This window comes from Nicotiana sylvestris, chromosome 3 (genome assembly GCF_000393655.2).
Source record: "Nicotiana sylvestris chromosome 3, ASM39365v2, whole genome shotgun sequence".
NCBI classification, from domain to species: Eukaryota; Viridiplantae; Streptophyta; class Magnoliopsida; order Solanales; family Solanaceae; genus Nicotiana; species Nicotiana sylvestris.
In genome coordinates, this window is record NC_091059.1 from 209374354 (window position 1) to 209388333 (window position 13980).

A 13980-nucleotide genomic window follows, 5' to 3' on the forward strand; every position below is an offset into this window, starting at 1 on the left:
CAGTTTATGGTAATTATAACCATTAGGAATTATCCAATGAGTCGGTTCAATGATCATATCGCTATATGCATCATCTATCTATGTGATTTAGTTAATGAGATCAACTAATCTTTATTCCATAAAGACAATCACATAAATATTGATCTAACCGGATTACTAATGTGAAGACCCAAAAGGTCATCACTTGTGTTGCAATGAAATTCTACGTTCCGAGGACTTAAAACCCTTCCTTAGCACCACCTCAATTTGTGTGCACAGTCCAGACACGTAGCCGGAAAGCTTAAATGTAAAAATCTGTGAAAAATGATAAGTTTTGATTGTAAAATGAATAAATTTGACTTCGGTCAACGTTTTGAATAGACGGGCCCAAACCCGTGATTTGACCGTCCTAGAGGGTCCGTAGAAAAATATACGACTTGGGCGTATGCCCGGAATCGGATTCTGAGATCCCAAGCCCGAGAAATAAATTTTTTAAAGAAAATTGTTTTCTGAAATTGTTTAAAGAAATTTGAAATGAAATTTGCTTAGAACATGATGGTATCGGGCCCGTATTTTGGTTCCGGCGCCCGGTACAGGTCTTATATATGATTTAAGATGTTTCTATGGAAATTGGTGAAAAACGGATATCATTTAACGTGATTCGAACTTAAATTGCAAAATTGATGTTTAAAGAAGTTTTGAAAAATTTCATTGATCTCGAGGTTTAATTTGATATTCATGATGTTATTTTGGTAATTTGATTACACGAATAAGTCCGTAGGATATTTTTGAGGTTTTGTGTGCACTTGGTTTGGAGTTCCGAGGGCTCGGGTGAGTTTTGGGTATGTTTCGGGATGTTTTAGACTTAAAACCAGAAGTTGTTGGTCTCTGAACCCGCCAGTGCGGTCCGCACAAAAATGTGTGCGACCGCAGAAGTGGACCAATGCGGTCCGCGGTCGGTTTCATGCTATGCGCGGTGGAGGCCTGTGCGGCCGCAGTTCATTTTGTGCGGTCCGTATAGGGGGTCTGAGAGGGGTATAAATAGACGGGATTTTCAGTCATTTTTTATTTTTTAAAACCTCAAAAACATAAGAAACGATTTTTCAAACAGCCCTTCTTCTCCGAAACGTGGGTAAGTGATTTCTAACTCATTTTTTTCACCCCTTAACATCTTTTAACATGATTTCAACTCAAGGGGTAAAGCTATAATTGAAATTTGAGTTGTGTTCGAGGCATCGAGGTAAGTGTTTGGTCTAACCTTAGCTTGAGGGATTAGGAGTTGTGTCTTATTTGCTACATGTTATTTTGGAGTACGACGTATAGGCATGGTGACGAGTATCTATACGTTGGTGTCAAGCATGCCCATGAGTCTTGTATTATAGTTGTTATGACTCCGTTGTGATTTATTGCGCTTCATATGTTATTATCACCATTGTTACCTTGCCGAGATGTTGATGAAATATCATTGTTCCCTTGCCGGAAAGTTGCTATATTGCTTTTGTTCCCTTGTCGGGATTCCTTGTGATTATTATTTACTTTTCATTGGGAGCGGGTGGTACGCCTACCGCAAGATATGATGAAATGGGAGTGAGGGGTACGCCTACCATAAGATATGATGAAATGGGAGCGGGTGGTACGCCTATCACAAAATATGATGAAATGAGAGCGGGTGGTACGCCTACCACAAGATATAATGAAATGGGAGCGAGTGGTACGCCTACCACAAGATATAATAAAATGGGAGCGGGTGGTACGCCTACCACGAGATACAATAAAATAGTAGCGGGTGGCATGCCTGCCACGAGATATAGGAATTGGGATCGGGTTGCATGCCTGCAACAAGATGTAAAAAGAAAGTGAAATCTGTCTTTGTTTTTCCTCATTCTTGTTAGTGGTTGATTTTGATTCCTTTATAATTCTCTTGATATTTTGTTTTACCTGTTATTCCCCGAAGCATGTTTCCCCCTCCTATCTTTATTTATTTATTTATGTATTTATTTTCCGCTGTATATATATATAATTGTACAGGTTTATCTGGTCCTAGCCTTATCACTACCTCGCCGGGGTTAGGCCAGACACTTACCAACACATGTGGTCGGTTGTGCTGATGCTACACTCTGCATTTATGTGCAAATACCAGAGCAACACTAGGTCAACATCAATAGCTTGGGAGCCAGCCTTCAGTCCACCGAGATTCCGAGGTAGTCCTGCAGGCGTTCACAGGCCCAACGTCTCTTCTGTCAGTTATTTTGTTCTGTTATCATTGTATCCGAGAGAGACAGTGTTCCTTCTTTCAAACGTTTGTATGTAGTAATCATAGATACTCCGTGAATGTTGTGACACTAGTTTCTGGGTAGAGGCATATGTTGATTTTCGAATTATTTTTGTTTATTTTGTTTAAGTCTTCCGCTTAATCTCATATTCCGCTATTATTTAAATGTTTATCACCTATTAAAGCAGGTTTTTAAAAGGATTAAAATAAAGAAGTAAAGAATTTTCTAAATTTTGTTGCTTGCCTAGTTTCTACGAGTAGGCGCCATCACTATTCCCGAGGGTGGGAAATCCGGGTCGTGACAAGTTGGTATTAGAGCTCTAGGTTACATAGGTCTCACAATTCACGGACAAGCTCAGTAGAGTCTGAGGGATCGTTACGTAGACGTCTGTATTTATCCCCTAGAGGCTACAAGGTTAGGAAAAACTTCACATTCGTTCTTTCTTTTCGTGTGGTTTGTTTCTCAATGCTAATTGAATTCCTACTCTGTTCTTTCGCAGATGGCGAGAACACACACTTCCTCATCCATCGCTCATCAGCCCGAGCCCCCAGTAGCAGCTTCCACGAGGGGTAGATGGCGAGGCCGAGGCCGTGCTAGAGGCCGAGGTAGGGGCAGAGCTCAGCCCCGAGCAGCAGCACCAGTGACGAAGCCTCAGGTTGATTTTGATGAGGAGGTTCCGGCCCCAGTAGTTCTATTGGGCCCAGCTCAGGTCCCAAAGGGGTTTATTGCTACCCCAGTTCTTCAGGATGCTCTGTCCGATTAGTGGGCCTCATGGAGAGTGTCACCCGAGCAGGCTTTCTTCCTGTAGTACCAGCCGTCTCTTAGGCTGAAGGAGGAGCCCAGACTCTTGCTACTCGCACCCGAAGTAGGTAGCTCCCTAGATTCAGACTCCAGCGGTTCAGCCAGTTGGAGCAGTTCAGCCGGGTGTGGTAGCTCAACCGGCGATGGAGCGGCTATGTCTGCCGATGCTTTTTGGAGGTTGGATAGGTTCACCAAGCTCTTCACTACTACTTTCAATAGTGCTTCTTCTGAGGATCCCCAGGATTATCTATACAGCTTCCACGAGGTTCTTAGGAACATGGGGGTTGTTAAGACCAATGGGGTCGATTTTGCCATATTTCGCTTGTCAGAATCTGCCAAGACTTGGTGGAGGGATTTCTGTTTGGCCAAACCAGGCGGATCGCCAGCCTTGACTTGGGAGCAGTTTACACATCTATTTCTGGAGAAGTTTCTCCCCATTACTAAGAGAGAGGCCAATCGAAGGCAGTTTGAGCGCCTCCAGCAGGGTTCCATGACTGTTACCCAGTATGTGACTAGGTTCATCGACTTAGCTTGCCATGCTCTTGTTATACTCCCTACCGAGAGAGAGGGTGAGGAGGTTTATTGATGGTCTTATTCAGCCGATTCATCTTCAGATGGCTAGGGAGACTGGGAGTGAGATATCTTTCAAGGAGGTAACCAATGTGGCCAGGAGAGTGGAGATGGTTATGTCACAGAGAGGTGGTCATGGGTCGGATAAGAGGCCCCGTCATTCAGGCAGATTCAGTGGTACCTCGTCTGGAGGTAGATATTCATATGGTAGAGGCCATCCCCCTAGGCCTTTCCAGTCAACACTTCAGGTTTATCACGATGCTTCAGGTAGCCGTGGTCCTCAGATGTAGTATTCTGATTAGCAGTCCTACGGTGCACCACCAGCACCAATCAGTGCACCACCGCTTCAGAGTTTCCAGGGTCGTCAGCCCCAGTAATCGAGGGCTTGTTTTACTTGTGACGACACGAGGCACATTGCTAGGTATTGCCCTCGAGCTTTGAGCAATTCTCCGCATTAGGGTTCCCGTGTTATGGTTCAGGCACCAGGTGTCCCACAGGCCGCCCAGCCAGATAGAGGTGGGGGTAAAGGTGCTAAAGGTGGAGGTCAGCCCGCTAAAGGTGGAGGTCAGCCAGCTGCAGGCCATCCTAGAGATGTAGTTCAGGGTGGTGGGGCCCAACCCCGATGTTATGCTCTCCCAGCCAGGCCAGAGGCTGAGGCTTCAGATACAGTTATTACAAGTACGGTTCTGGTTTGTGATAGAGATGCTTCAGTGTTGTTTGATCCAGGGTCTACATACTCATATGTGTCATCTTATTTTGCACCGTATTTGATCATGCCTAGTGATTCATTGATTGTTCCTGTTTATGTGTCTACACTGTAGGTGATTCTATTGTAGTTGATCGAGTCCGTCATTCTTGTATTGTGGTTATTGGGGGTCTTGAGACTCGTGTAGATTTGTTGCTTTTAGACATGGTCAATTTCGATGTTATATTAGGGATAGACTGGTTATCACCTTACCACGCTATCTTGGACTGTCATGCCAAGACTGTGACCTTATCTTTACTGGGTATGCCTCGTTTAAAGTGGATAGGGACTCCTGGTCATTCTACCTGCATTGTTATCTCGTATGTGAAGGCTCGGCGTATGATCGAGAAGGGGTGTTTGGCCTATTTGACATATGTTTATGATTTCAGTGCTGAGGTTTCGTCTATTGATTCTGTGCCCATCATTCGTGAGTTCCCTGAGGTATTCCCTTCAGACCTACCGGGTATGCCCACCCGACAAGGATATTGACTTCTGCATTGATTTGGCTCTGGGCACTCAGCCCATTTCTATCACGTCGTATCGTATGGCTCCGCCTGAGTTGAAAGAGTTGAAGAAACAATTGCACGACTTGCTTGAGAAGGGTTTCATTAGACCCAGTGTTTCGCTTTGGGGTGCGCCGGTGTTATTTGTTAAGAAGAAGGATGGGTCGATGAGAATGCGTATTGATTACTGGCAGTTGAACAAGGTTACGATCAAGAATAAGTATCCATTCCCGAGAATTGATGATTTGTTTGATCAGCTTCAGGGTGCCAAGGAATTTTCAAAGATTGACTTGAGATCTGGCTACCATTAGTTAAGGATTAGGGCATCCGATGTCCCTAAGACAGCCTTCCGTACTCGGTACGAGCATTATGAGTTCTTGGTTATGTCATTCGGGTTGACAAATGCCCCATCAGCTTTTATGGATTTGATGAACCGAGTGTTCAAGTCTTATTTGGATTCGTTCGTGATAGTTTTCATTGATGATATTTTGATATATTCCCGCAGCCGGGAGGGGCACGAGCAACATCTCAAAGTGGTTCTTCAAACTCTGAGAGATAGTCAGTTATATGCTAAGTTCTCAAAGTGTGAGTTCTGACTGAGTTCAGTTGCATTCCTGGTTCATGTTGTGTCAGCAGAGGGAATTCAGGTTGATTCGAAGAAGATTGAGGCAGTCAAGAACTGGCCTAGACCAGCATCAACTACAGAGAATCGAAGTTTCTTAGGATTGGAAGGCTACTATCATCGGTTTGTGGAGGAGTTCTCATCTATCGCAGCCCCGATGACCAGGTTGATCCAGAAGGGTACCCAGTTCAGATGGTCGGACGAGTGTAAGGCGAGCTTTCATAAGCTCAAGATAGCTCTGACTAAGGCACCAGTGTTGGTTTTGCCCACAGGTTCAGGGCCTTATACAATCTATTATGATGCATCTCGCATTGGACTCGGTGCAGTGTTGATGCAGGATGGCAAGGTCATTGCCTATGCTTCGCGGCAGTTGAATATTCATGAGAAGAACTATTCGGTTCATGATTTGGAGTTGGTAGCCATTGTTCACGTATTGAAGATTTGGAGGCATTATCTATATGGTGTGGCATGTAATGTGTTCAGGAATCACAAGAGTCTTCAGTATTTGTTCAAGCAAAAGGAGTTGAATTTGAGGCAGAGGAGGTGGTTGGAGTTGTTGAAAGAGTATGATATCACTATTTTATATCATCGGAAAGGCCAATGTGGTAGCCGATGCTTTGAGTAGAAAGTCAGCCAATATGGGCAGTCTTACTTATATTCCGGTCGGTGAGAGACCGCTCGCATTGGATGTTCAGGCTTTGGCCAATCAGTTCGTGAGGTTGGATATTTCTGAGCCAAGTCAGATGTTAGCTTGCACAGTTTCTTGTTCTTCTTTATTGGAGCGTATCCATGATCGGCAGTATGATGATCCCTATTTGTATGTCCTTAGAGACATGGTGCAGCGCGGAGGTGCCAAGCAGGTTACCTTAAATAATGATAGAGTTTTGAGATTGCAGGGTCGAGTTTGTGTGCCTAATGTGGATGGGCTTCGGGAGTTGATTTTAGAGGAGGCTCATGATCGCTTGAAACTTCACACTACTAAAAAGTAAGAAGAGAGGGTCACAATAGTTTTTACCCGATATGAGGGTCGGGATCGATTTCCACAGGGAGCTAGGAATGGAGTCGAGTATCTATCTAGACTAGAAGTGTGTATTTGTTCCAAATGTCACTTCCATACATTTTTGGGTTTTTAGATTATAAACTACTATTACCAAGCTATTAATTGAAACTAGATTATGCTACGAGATAATTGTTAAGTTGTATCTAATGGGAAGGAGAGCACTAGGGTCGTGACATTACCTAGGTGGCTAATTGACGGGTAGAAGTTACTAAAGTTCGATTGACATAATTGGGGCTTATGTTATAACCATTGCACAATTTTACCCATTCTCACACCTCTCGGTAGAGAGAGTGATTTTGCCCAATTGACTCTCTCTCGACCGAACAGGTAGGCAAATTAGCTCAAGCAACTAGGGTTCAAGTGGGGTAATTACTCTCTCGAGGTTTAACCCTTTAATTGGGACTATCAATTCTCTTGAGTCCATCTCAATTCCTTGTTGGGTCAATTTTGGAGACTTGAGCTCTCTTTCTCAAGAAGAGCCAAGTCAACTTAGCACAAACCAGCGTTTGCAACCACCAATTCATAGATTAAACCATAAAATTGACCCAAATAACAAACATCCATAGTCAATCTAACAATAGATGGCAACACCCATCAATTACCCATACTAGGGTTGAGCCACAACCCTAGCTAATGGGTTTAACTACTCATGCTTGAAGAAGAAAATAGAGTAATAGATGAAGAACAAGGCATATTAATTAAATGCTAAATGAAAATACAAGAATCTATCATTAACTTGAAGCTAAGATGCCAAAAATGGCTACAGATGAAGTTCCCACGAGCGCAGCTAAGTTCTGGATATATCTGATGACCTAAAAATGATAAATTGTTCTATTTATACTAGGCTGAAAAACTGGACAAAAATACCCATGCGGGGTCAGCGCGAGCCGCGTAAAATGGATCGCGGTCGCGCTAGGCTCTTGGACTTTAATTCTGGGTTCTCTGACTTGGGCTCCGCGGATCGCGTAAAATGGACTACGGCCACGGAGGCAGCTATCGCGGTCTGCACAACAATGACATCGGACCGCGTTAGCATTTTCCATCTCTATGAATATATCTTCCGCGGACCGCACAAGAAGACATTGTGGCCGCGGAACCTTCACCGCGGACCGCACACTGTGGACTACAGCCGTGTTGCCTGAGGCTTGGTTTTTGTCATCTCTCTGAATACCTTTTTTGCGGACCGCACAAAAAGGCAGTGCGGTCGCGAAACTTTCATCGTGGGCCGCGCAGTGTGGACTGCGGCCGCGTTGCTTGAAGCCTGATCTTGCCATCTCTCTGAATCACCTAGTGCGGCCGCATTCCATTTTGTGCGGTCCGTACTAGGCTTGTTTGTCCTCAATTTACTTTGTCTTTGATACTTGAGTAGTTTCACTCTGTTTGAGCCGATCTTTGATATTTCGTCACTTTATCGATCAAACCTGCAATCAAGCACAACTTATGAGCCTTTTGGGACTATTTTGTAACTATTTATAATCAAAGCATAAGCAAGAAGGAGCATAAAACTTGTTAAAATCTCTACTTATCAACTCCCCCAAACTTAAGCCTTTGCTTGTCCTCAAGCAAACAAAATAAGACCCACCCCCTAAAGGAAAATCTAAGTATTTCCAACTATCCTAAAATAACCTCAACAAGCATCAATTAGGAATAACAACTGCCCTCAATACGAATGAATCATTAACAACATTTAAACTTTTAAAAACTATGGATCAAGTGTGACACAAGAGCATCAAGAGTTGACTCATTACATCAAAGAACTCTCTCCATTCACTTTGACCATTGTGGAACCCAAACTCACACATCCTCAACTCTCCCTAAGCAAACCTCACCTTTTAGAGTATTAGCACACAAACCGGGGTTAATGGGAATTCACTAATATCTCTCAAGGAAAAGTCACAAGTACGGCTCTAAGTACCATATGCTTGCCCCTCATGTAAGTATCCACTAATGTAAGCGTCCTTTAACTCAAGATCATATAGGGCTTTTGAGGAGTCAACGTGAAGGCTTTTGGTTCAGGGTAGGAAAAGTTTGGTCTAAATGGGTTCCATCTTCCCTTAAGCACTTCTTTTGATTCATTTGGCACAATTCTCTTGACTCTTTGAGTATCTCACTTCTTTTTAAGGGGTTAGAGAGGCGTAATGTCACTCTTTTTATTGCACTTCAAAGCGTTTCTCCTTTTTCAACATTTTCCACACGTTTTTCTCTTTTGTTTTTTTTCTTGAATCCATTTTTATTCTTTTTCACATTGGGCTTTATTTTTGTCTTTTTCTTTTCTTTTCTTTTTCATTACCTTCCTTTTCTTCGCTTTAGTACCTTTTACCACTTGTTCCTTCTCTCGTCTCTCCCCCCAAACTTAGACTTTTGTCGTTGCTCAAGGGAAGATTGGGTGCCGAAAGAGGGTATATTTTAGAATGGATATAGGCTGATAGTATTGGTTCTTGAAAGAAAAAGGTTTAAGGCTCAAAGGGGTTAACTAGAGAGTATATCATTGGTGGGCTATGGAGTTGTTCAACTATCATTTGGATCAAGGAGAGCCTATAATCACTTCTCAAGACAAATTTCACTTAAGATTTTGCCTCAACAGACATTCAGGGCAAGTTCTAGACCATTGGCTCGAAACTTGGACTCACAATTCAATTTCTCACCACACAAGCTCAAGGATTGTAAAAGATATAGAGTCGGGGACCCACAACAACCTTAGACACGATTTGAGCACATAATGGTCCCGAAAGACCACATGATGATTGTTTGGTTAACACAAGAGTCTCAAGGTCATGACTTTCACCATCCTAAATACAACGACTTGTCTTTGACCATGGGATCAAAGGCAACTGTGTTAGGCCCAAGTGAAGCTTTGCTTGAGGAAACCTTAACTACAAGCTACCAAAAATAGAAACAAAAACTTACTCAAACCCTTAAGAAGGTTGTCACGCCATCCATCATCAGGAAGAGCCACCCGGTTCACACAATACTCCACCTTTGGAAAGAACCGTGGCATTAAGAAAACCAAAGGCTTATTGAAAGCACCAAAAACAAAACAAAAAGCTACGAGCCTATCTAAGGAACTAAAAACGATTTGTTTTTACGAAAATAGAAAATAAAATGAATGTATACAATAGGGGATTTAAATATACAATGGGGATGAATGTATACAATAATGTAACTTTATATATAGACCAAATGAAAGATAAAAAGTGCGATAAAAGTAACTAAACCTAAAATTATATACAGACCAAAGATGAGAATCAAAAAGACATAAAATGTAACAATATATACAGTCATCCAAACATGTAGGGTGTACCCCCTCAAATAAAAGCTGGCATTGTCCCCAATGCCAACTAAACAAATAAGCACCAAAAAGTATAAGGAAAAGATATAAGAACTCCCTAAGTTGTGTTCGTCTGCATGGGATCATCAGTGGTCCCTGGGTCCTCTGTATGTGCGGCAACCTCAGACAGGTTCCTAGTCTCCTATTGCTCAGCTGCTGGGACTGGGGCCTGGATTTGGACGGGCTGAATATCAGGAACATCCTCTGGCTGATTGGAGGGAGCCTCTGGTGGGTCCGCCAACTGGATGATTGCCTCATCTGCACTAGGGAGCTTCCTCTTCTTCTTTGGAAGCCTCTGTGTCTGCTCCTGCTGTGGCTCTGCTGCTGGAGCTGGATCCTCAAATAGCAAGTCTAAAGGCAGCTGGTCTACCTTAAGTTGGTCCACATCCGCACTAAGCTCCTTCACAGACTCCTTGGAAACCCATGTTTTGCGCAGCTTCTTGTGCTCCCTGGTAAGCTCCTTCAGGGCCTTGCCATGTGAATCTACTGCCTTAGCCAAGGCACCCTGAGTACTGATGATCTTTTCCTGGTTCTACAGGATCTTCTTCAATGTATCCTCAATGGCCTGTGGAAGTTGTGTTGGCTGCGGTGCCGACTGAGCCACAATGGTAGAAGTCAACGTGGACAACTTGGATGACGCAGCTGACATCCAGTTGTTCAAGCTATAAAGTGTCTGGCTCAGCTGGTGGGCAGTGATAGGATGGGCTCGGGAAGATGGAATCCCCAGGCCAGCTGAAGTAAAGGGACCAGCAGCAGTGGAAGGTCCGGGAGGCATATTAGCAACTGTGGAAGCAGGCTCAGTGGAGGGCTCTACCGCAACCGGCTCTTCAGACTGGCTGGTTGGGGTAAAAGCAGGCGGCTTGTAATTTTTGGTCTTGGGGTTGTCTGACCCCTTCAGACTGTACCATGAAAACGGAGCCACAAGTTTGACCTTGATGTCAAAAGGTCTCTTCTCCACCTCCAGGTCCCTGAAATACATAGTCAGGGTGCTGGGAAAAGGGTAGTTCCGCTCATGCTCAACCCCCACTGCAGAAATGACGCGGGACATCACATTGCCCATGTTGATAGGGTATCCCGCCATAATAGCTGCAACAAGAATAGCCCGGGCAAGCGGAATAGTTTGATCATGGGTAGTGGGGTCGAGCGGACTGCACACAAAAGTCAACCACCCCTAGCCTCAAAGTTAAAAGTCCTCCGAAGTATTTTGACCCCTGCTTGCAACCACTCTGGAACCGTACCCGGGACTGCCAGGTATGAGGCTAACCACGGACGAACCTCCTCGCCCATTGCCAACTTTTCATTGTAACGGGACTCATCTTCTTTGTTGAACCCCAAGTATTCATTTAGTGCCTTCCCGGTAAATACCACATTTTTGTTTCGCACTTTGGTCACTTTAGTTCCCTTCAAGATGTGGGCCACATTGCTATAAAACTCCTTGACCATGTGCTCATTCGCTTTCACACAATTATCTTTGAAGTGCTCCCAACCCACTCGAGCTCGAAACTGTCTATGTACATTAGGGTGTAGGGGTAGAAGGTCTCTGTCAATGAAGCTCCTCTCAAGAATCAACTTTTGTGCCGACCACCATTCCCTAAACTTGTGGAATGCCACCTGGCTGACGAATCTATCTTCCCAAATAGCGGGATTTCTAGTCCGGTCAACACCCCCAACCTGAGGCACACCACCCCCAGGTAACTCCCCATCTCCCTCATCACCTCTAGCACCCTCTCCAAATATTGACGCTGTGGGAGAGGTAGAGTATTCATCCCCACTACCTGCCGCTGAGCCCTCAAATGACCTAGAAGAAATGTTGATTGAAGCTCGAGCATCCGGGGAAGAGGGAGGAGTGTCTCTATGTATAGCGTTCTCCGAATACTGGATGTGTAGTGGGACTAAATCTAAAGAGATCTCTCGGGAGGGCTCGTACTCACTCCCCGAGTTGTCAATGGCTCTGTCAGCCGCTTTGATTGCTTTCCTCATGTCCTTTATGTTTTTTCTAGCCTGGGGAGAAAGTTTTACCATCCTTTGCTTCCCTCCCCCGGAGGAATTACCTCTGCCAGGTTGTTTCGAGCCTTTGCCCTTTGTTTGACCATTGCCTGCAAGCATAAACATCTAGCTTTGTTAGTATCAATACAGACAGTGAAAGAGATGTGGAAAATGAATTTGCAGAATAGAAGCCACAAACTGCAAAACATGTTGCAGAAATAGTGCACCGCGGCCCGCACAAAAAGGGGTGCGGCCGCACTGGGGGAACCGCAGACCGCACTGAGGCAAGGTCTATAACATCACCTCTCTAAATCCAACCACCGCGGCCCGCACAAGGTAGCACCGCGGTTGCGGTGGGCCAGCACGGACTGTACAAAATGCAACGCAGCCGCACTGGGCAAGATCTTAATTCCTGAAAAATCCTCACCGCAGTCCGCACAAAATGGCACCGTGGACCGCGTCGAAGCACCGCAGACCGCATAAAAACGACCACGATCCGCGGTGAGTGCTTGGTCAAGACACTGAGTTAGGGTTCTTGGTCTTGCATTTTTGTTCAAATTTTCACTTAACTTTGTCCCTACTCAATTTACCCAGTTTATAATACTCCTCAGGCATGCAAAACTTAATAGTTAAACTAAACTAACATCAAAATTGAAGAATTACGGGGGAAAAAAGCCTACACAGTTAATAGAAAAAGGCATAAAATGAAATTAACTAATTAAAATAACAAGAAGTGGTTGAATTGTTACCAGATATTGAGAAGAAGTGAAGAAACACAACGCAAACAAGCTAGTATAAAGAAGAGGGAAGATGAACAGTGATTTTTAGGTCTCTGAGAATCAATTCTTCGAAAAGGGTAACCGGTGACCTCAGAGGTCTATTTATAGAAAAAGCACGTGGGACCCAGCCTGACCTACCAGCGCGACCGCACAAAATGGACCGCGGACCGCGCTGGGTTTGTTCAAAAGAAACTTGAGAAGGCAACCTCTACGGTCCGCACAAAACCGATCGCGGTCGCAGAGGTCCACCGCAGTCCGCACTAAATGGAATGCGACCGCGGTGGCAATCATCAGAGAGCACCTCACTTGTCCTTCACCAGTGCGAACCGCACAACGTGCAATACGGCCGCACTGGCAACTTCAGAGACTATTCAATTATTCCCAAATTGTTTTGCACTGTATCAACACAGTCCCTGCAACATCTCACAACCAATTAGCTCAAAAATCAATCCTACACTACAAAGAAAATAAAAGAAAACAAGAATAAAAAGACATGGGTTGCCTCCTAAGAAGCACCTGATTTAACATCGCGGCACAACGCATGTTACCATCACATCACTTTAGATGAATTAGTGACACTAGGTGGCTGTCATCAAATTTTCCAAGATAATGCTTGACCCGATCCCCATTAACTCTGAAAATTTCACCATTTTTGTTCCTTAGATCAAGAGCACCAAATGGGGTCACAAACACAACTTCAAATGGCCCACTCCACTTTGACTTGAGCTTACCCGGAAACAGACGTAACCGAGAATTGAACAAGAGAACCATATTTCCAACCTTAAACTCCTTACCCCGAGCATATTTGTCATGAAGGTACTTCATTTTGTCCTTATACAAGGATGAACTTGAGTAGGCATGAAATCTAAACTCATCGAGCTCATTGAGTTGTTCAACACGAAGATTTGCCGCAACATCCCATTCCAAATTCAACTTCCTCAAAGCCCACACGGCTTTGTGCTCTAACTCAACCGGAAGATGACAAGCTTTTCCAAACACCAAATGATACAGAGACATACCAATCAGAGTTTTGTAAGCCGTCCCATAAGCCCATAGAGCGTCATCCAACTTTTTCGACCAATCAGTCCTATTAGCATTGACAATTTTTGACAAGATGCTCTTAATTTCTCTGTTGGAGACTTCCACTTGACTACTAGCTTGAGGATGATAGGGGGTAGAAACCTTATGATTGACACCGTACATGAAAAGCAACGTGTCGAAAGCCTTGTTGTAAAAGTGAGACCTCCCATCACTAATAATCGCACGAGGAGTGCCAAACCTTGTGAAGATGCTCTTTTTAAGAAACGCAACAACACTCTGGGCTTCATTATTAG